The sequence below is a fragment of the Akebia trifoliata genome, unplaced genomic scaffold, assembly GCF_017979445.1.
Source record: "Akebia trifoliata isolate Shusen 1 unplaced genomic scaffold, ASM1797944v1 Contig01400, whole genome shotgun sequence".
In the NCBI taxonomy this organism is placed as follows: Eukaryota; Viridiplantae; Streptophyta; class Magnoliopsida; order Ranunculales; family Lardizabalaceae; genus Akebia; species Akebia trifoliata.
The window spans coordinates 22,431-28,430 of NW_028237690.1; positions in this window are offsets into that span (position 1 = coordinate 22,431).

Genomic DNA, 6,000 nt, shown 5'->3' on the forward strand with positions numbered 1-6,000 from the left:
TAGTTCGAGATACCTCATCCGGATTTTTGAAACATTTCTGATAACAAAATAAAGCAATGGAATAAACATCCATCATTGGGAATTGTTGCGATCGGGTTGACAAGTTGATTAATCAGGCTAGTGCAAAAATGAGGTGTCTACAGATGTCCCTCTTTGGTAGAGGGTCGAAGCAAACTAGATAGCAAATCTATTTTGATAAATAGTGCGATATCTGAATGCCAAAGCTAGTGACAGTTCATTTTGCAGCCTGATTTAGCAATTCGTCAGGGTATTCGGATCCTTGAGGGTAAAACTCTCCCCGAATAAAAATGTTGTCAGATCCTCGAGCGTAAGCTCTTACTAACAGTGTCAGATCCTTGAATTTTAGAAAATTCTCCCTGACTAATGCAAAAGTGCACGTGTGTGAAATGGTGTGATGTTGTGTGAAACTGAGTAAAAATGTGTCAGGTCCTAAAAATCTTCTCTCACTGACAATAATGATTCAAAATTGAAATGGGCTTATGCAACGAAAGCAATCATGGCAAGGTTGAACAATGAAGTAATTTGAGTCATAACAATGAAAGAACTTCGTTAAATCCTATTTGAAATTCTTTTTTAGAGTTCGAAAAAGTTTGAGTCTCGTTTATCGGACTCGAACTTATTGTAGCCACGCTTCTCGGGCTAAAGAACTTAAACAATCCTGTTAATTCAATATGATTCAAAGAAAGTTGGAGTCTCATTTCTCAAACTAGAACTAAAATTTATAGGCACTTCAAAAAGCCTATTCATTCTATGATTCAAAAAGTTGGAGTCTCCCTTCTCGGACTCGAACCTAGGTTTGTAGGCACTTCAAAAAAATCTACTCATCCTATGATTCAAAAAGTTGGAGTCTCGTTTCTCGGACTCGAACTTAAGTTTGTAGGCACTTCAAAAAGCCTATTCATTCTATGATTCAAAAGTTGGAGTCTCGTTTCCTAGAGTCGAACTTAGGTTTATAGGCACTTCAAAAAGCTCACCCATTCTATGATTCAAAAAGTTGAAGTCTCGTTTCTCGGACTCGAACTTAGGTTTGTAAGCACTTCAACAAGCCTATTCATTTTATGATTCAAAAAGTTGGAGTCTCGTTTCTCGGACTCGAACTTAGGTTTGTAGGCATTTCAAAAAGCCTATTCATTCTATGATTCAAAAAGTTGGAGTCTCGTTTCTCGGACTCGAACTTAAGTTTATAGGCACTTCAAAAAGCCTATTCATTCTATGATTCAAAAAGTTGGAGTCTCGTTTCTCGGACTTGAACTTAAGTTTATAGGCACTTCAAAAAGCCTATTCATTCTATGATTCAAAAAGTTGGAGTCTCGTTTCTCGGACTCGAACTTAAGTTTATAGGCACTTCAAAAAGCCTATTCATTCTATGATTCAAAAAGTTGGAGTCTCGTTTCTCGGACTCGAACTTACTAAGCCACGTTTCTCGGACTTAGATTTATAGGAACTTAAAAAATGCTATTAATTCATTCTATGATTCAAAATCGAGCTCAAAGCTTGAAAGATCAGGCCTTTATTGGCTTATCATGCATCTGGATTCATAATTATCATTGGGCTTCGCCGGACTTTTAAATTTTTGTATGATTTTCCTTTTATCATGTGATTAAGAACAAAAACTTTGAAATTAAATGACCTTTAAAAATGTCCCTAGTTTCAAGATTGACTTTAACTGGGACTTGACTACGAGACTGGTGGAATGGATTACGCTTGAAAAATATGGTCTCTGATGTTTGACAGATAGAAGAATTGATATTCTCTTAAATTTAAGACTCTTAAGATTATCATATGTGCAATAAAGAATTGATCATTATTTTTTAGAAATGCTTGAGCTGGACTTAAAAAATCTTGATAAATATTATAATAGAAGATCTTTATCTTTAAAGTGGTTGATGATTGTACATCTTCCATTAGCAAACATTTGAACAAGTAAGCATACTATTGAAGATCCTACAATGTTCTGGATGACTTCTATTTTTTTTTACTTCAACATTGTCTTCGTCGGATGTGAGCTCTTGGCTGAAAAATGAATATTGTGACTTGAATGATTCTGCATTTTTTAGTTTCTGCACAAGCTTCCTTCTGAATTTTTCTTCTTGATGAGACATTTCCTCCCATTTGATGATGCCTTAATTTTTGCCTAGATCGCCTCTTCAAGTTTTCAATCTAGCGGGCTTTGTTTTTTCTTTTTCTAATGATGCCTTAATTTTTGCCTAAGTCGCCTTTTCAGGTTTTTAACTTAGCAGGCTTTCTTTTTTATGGTTGTGCCCTAAATTTTGCCTAAATCGCCTTCTCGGGTTTTCAACTTAGCGGGCTTTTTTTTCTCTTGATGATCTTGAATAACCAACTCGACAACTTCTTGGTTTCCTGCACCTTAACCGAGTCAATTAGCAATTAGGAGGACTTAATAGGTGGACTTAGGATATGGTTTAAAAAGAAAAGATATAAGGCTCAACTTTCCAAAATGCCCCTAATCTAATATTCGTTTTTTTTTGTCATTCTTTTCTGTAAATTCTTTTGATTTTTTTTTCTAATGCCCTTAGTTTGGCATTTTTTCTTTTGAACCTTTCAATAGAGGAATTTTCTTTTGGATGACACTTTTCTTAAGAGAATACATTTTTTTTTGCGTGACCGGACCTGAAGTAACTTCTCAGGTTACCTACGTACCCCAAATATTTCTTTTTTTCTTTTGGGATCAGGTCAAAACATAGTTCAGACTAAGATTCCCTCCCAAGGTTGGTCGGTATGGTTTAAAAAGAAGAGACTATTTTTTTTATTTTTTTAAAGGCTGCGAGGGACTAAAGAAGGTTTTTTTTTTTTCTTTTTTGGTAAGATAGGATAATTGCTCGACCAAAGAAGGCCTCCTTTGGTGAAATACTAATTAATTTGGTCAAGGTTTAGGAATTCGGTATCTGGATTGCTCTGTCGAGTAAGGTCTTCTTTTGAGAATAAATATTCTTCAGTCTTCTTTTGTGAAATCAAGTATGATCGAGTTTTCTGACTATTCAACTCTTCTACAACTTCGAGAAAATCTTTTATTCTCTTATGAATGAAAACTCTCATCTTTTGAGTGAAAAACATGGTAAATCCACTATAGGTCTTAGTGTCTTTGTCGATGCTTTCAGCTATATCATTTTTTACCAATAATCTTTGACTTTGAAATCACTCTTGATCTATATTTTTATGTAATCCATCCATATATCCTTATGAGACCATGTAAGAACATTGTCGAATTTCTTAAGTAAGTTTATTATTCTCTCATGTTCTCCTGAGGATAACGTATCACCAATTTGCACTTCTTGAGTGTACTCTTTAATTCCAATATTTATAAAATTTGGTTTGTGATCTTTAAGTCATTTCTTATGTTAGATCTTATATTCAAATCATTATTGCACACATGATAATCAAAAGCTTCTTTATTTATTAGAATTGAAAAGAACATAGACTGACAAACCTTACTAAAACCCAAAAATAAAAATGACTAACTGAATTCAAAGACTGATGACGCAACTAAAGCTAAAAAATAACTAAGAAGACTTAAAAAGACGACATCATTCTGAATGGAGGGACACAATTCTAGAGTCTATGCCACTTCGATTATCTTCGATAGATGACTTGAACTTGCATGTTTTTACTATCTCTTCATATTCTGATTCAAGCCCCTATCATATGCGAGACAACCTGTTGCTTCAATAATTTCTTTGTTCTTCAATTTTGTCACTGTCTTAGGGTAGTTGAGCTCATTCTAGCATGGAGCGAATGCACTGTTAAGATCGATTGGGTGAATGAAGGAAACTGGGTCAACTGATTCGGGTTTGGATATTGATATTAGGTTCAAAGTAGGAGGTGGTTAATTTTGAAAGGTAGGCAAAGGGTTAGTCTTAACATTGGGAGTAGTAGGAGTGGGTATGGTGACTTTTTCTTGCTCAATAAGGTCTTGGATAGCATGTCGGAGAGTAATACACTTGTCAAGAACATGACCAGGCATCTATTGGAATTCACAGAATTACCCATTATCCATGTTTTGGGAAAGAGGATTAGGCAAAGGCTTAGGTTGTAAAGGTGTTAGCAATCCCCTTTTCATCAATTTTTGATAAGCAACACTAAGGGACATTCCAAGATTGGCAAACTGTCTTCTAGGCTTAGCTTGTGAAAGTTGAGTAGCTTGAGGAGATAGTGCAAAGGAAGTGTTGGCCACTTGTAAAGAATTGATATTAGGTTTAAAATGTTTGGGTTTTGACTCAGATAAGTTACCAAAAAGTCCCGAAGAGTAGGCATCCTCAACTTGATTTCCAGCCTCAAGGAGGGATTGAAAAGTGGGAAGGTACTGAGGCATCAAGTACTTGGCATAATTTGGAGTGAGATTCCTAAGGATAATCTTGACTTATTCCTTCTCTTGAGGTCGATCCCACAATTGAGCTGCTTTAGCTCTCCATCGAGCAATGAACTCAGTGAGAGTTTCTCCAGATTTCTGTTTAGTAGTTTCTAGATCTCTTCTTGTGAGTTCAATATCCGTGTTGAATGAATATCGACCAATAAACTCTTTCATCAATTCATGTCATGTTCTTACCCGAGACGAGTCCAATGACATTAACCAGCGTAGGGCAGGACCTGTAAGGGTTCTTTGAAAAAGTTGAGCCATCTGTTCTTCACTCAGACCCTGAGATTGCATTATGCCGACATATACTTTTAAGTGAGTCCTAGGACACCCAATACCGTCAAACTTCTCCATATCTGGCATTGTAAATTTCTTTGGCAGACGGATCATGGGAAATAACGTCATTGTCTCTAATCAAGAGCAAGATCATCAGGGTCTTTGATGTTCTTTAAAGCAGTTTCAACCTGAGTTATCCGACGAGCTAGGATAGGGTTGACGTGTAACTGATCATCTTCTTGGTTTTCAACAAGGTCAAACACATCCTGAGGTTCTATAGCTTTATCTTTTCCCTTTTCAATTTTCAGGGATTCAATTTGTGTTTAGACAAAAGCAATAATCTGTGCTTGAAAAGATTCTAAAATCTGACGGAGCGCAGCTTCATCCATGGTACTCGTTTGTTCTTGTGGCAAAGATTGACTACTTGGCAATGGTACTCTAAAAAGACGGCTTTTTTCACGGACCCAAAGTGGTACAGATGGAGGTTTAGAACGTTTGGGACCAATTATCACCTGATTGGAAGTAAACCAAGGTTAATCATTGACTCTAAAGGTTTGACTCTTAACCACATGATTAAAGTTTCGATATAAAATAGCCCAAGTCCGGTGGAAAATATCAAATCCAAATGCACTATAAGTATATAGTGACCAAGAAAGTGAGAAAGACTATACGCGGGTCTACCCCTGATTGGGATTGAACCTTTGATCAGACAAATTAATTTGATCCTAAGATTGAGTCTTTCTTTACAAAGTGGTCTGGATCTTTAAAAGTGAAACCAATTAGTCCAACTGATTTAGTATTGATCAGTTTGATCCATTTGTCAATTGGACCAACTAGTTTAAGTGGTTCAAATTAATCGGTACATTTCACTGATTGGGTCGGACTGATATTACGGGTTTTGTTTGATTATTCTGGATCGGTCCGCCCACTTACCTGTTGGTTGGATTGAATAAAGCAATCCGGGAACACCTATAGTCTGTTCAGGTTGTGACCTATAGGAAGGCTTCTAGACTCTAGGTTTACTACGTGCAATGCAATTTATCTGGCCACCCTTGCCCAAATACACCTATATACCTCTCGATACGTGGTGACTTGGTTTGATATACCGTATAGGTGATAATCTATAACCTCAACTCACTTCTCTGAAGCCAAAAACAGCCAGTTTGATCTTCAGTTGAGAGGTGACGCACGATGCTGAGCAAGGGCCTACTTAAATACCTCTCGTCTAGAATAGACATAGTCTATCCCCCTCGTACAATAGGGTACAGCGGGGCAAGATCTCGCTTAGGCACCGGTTTTGACCAAGAAGTGCAATTGATATACTTAGATTA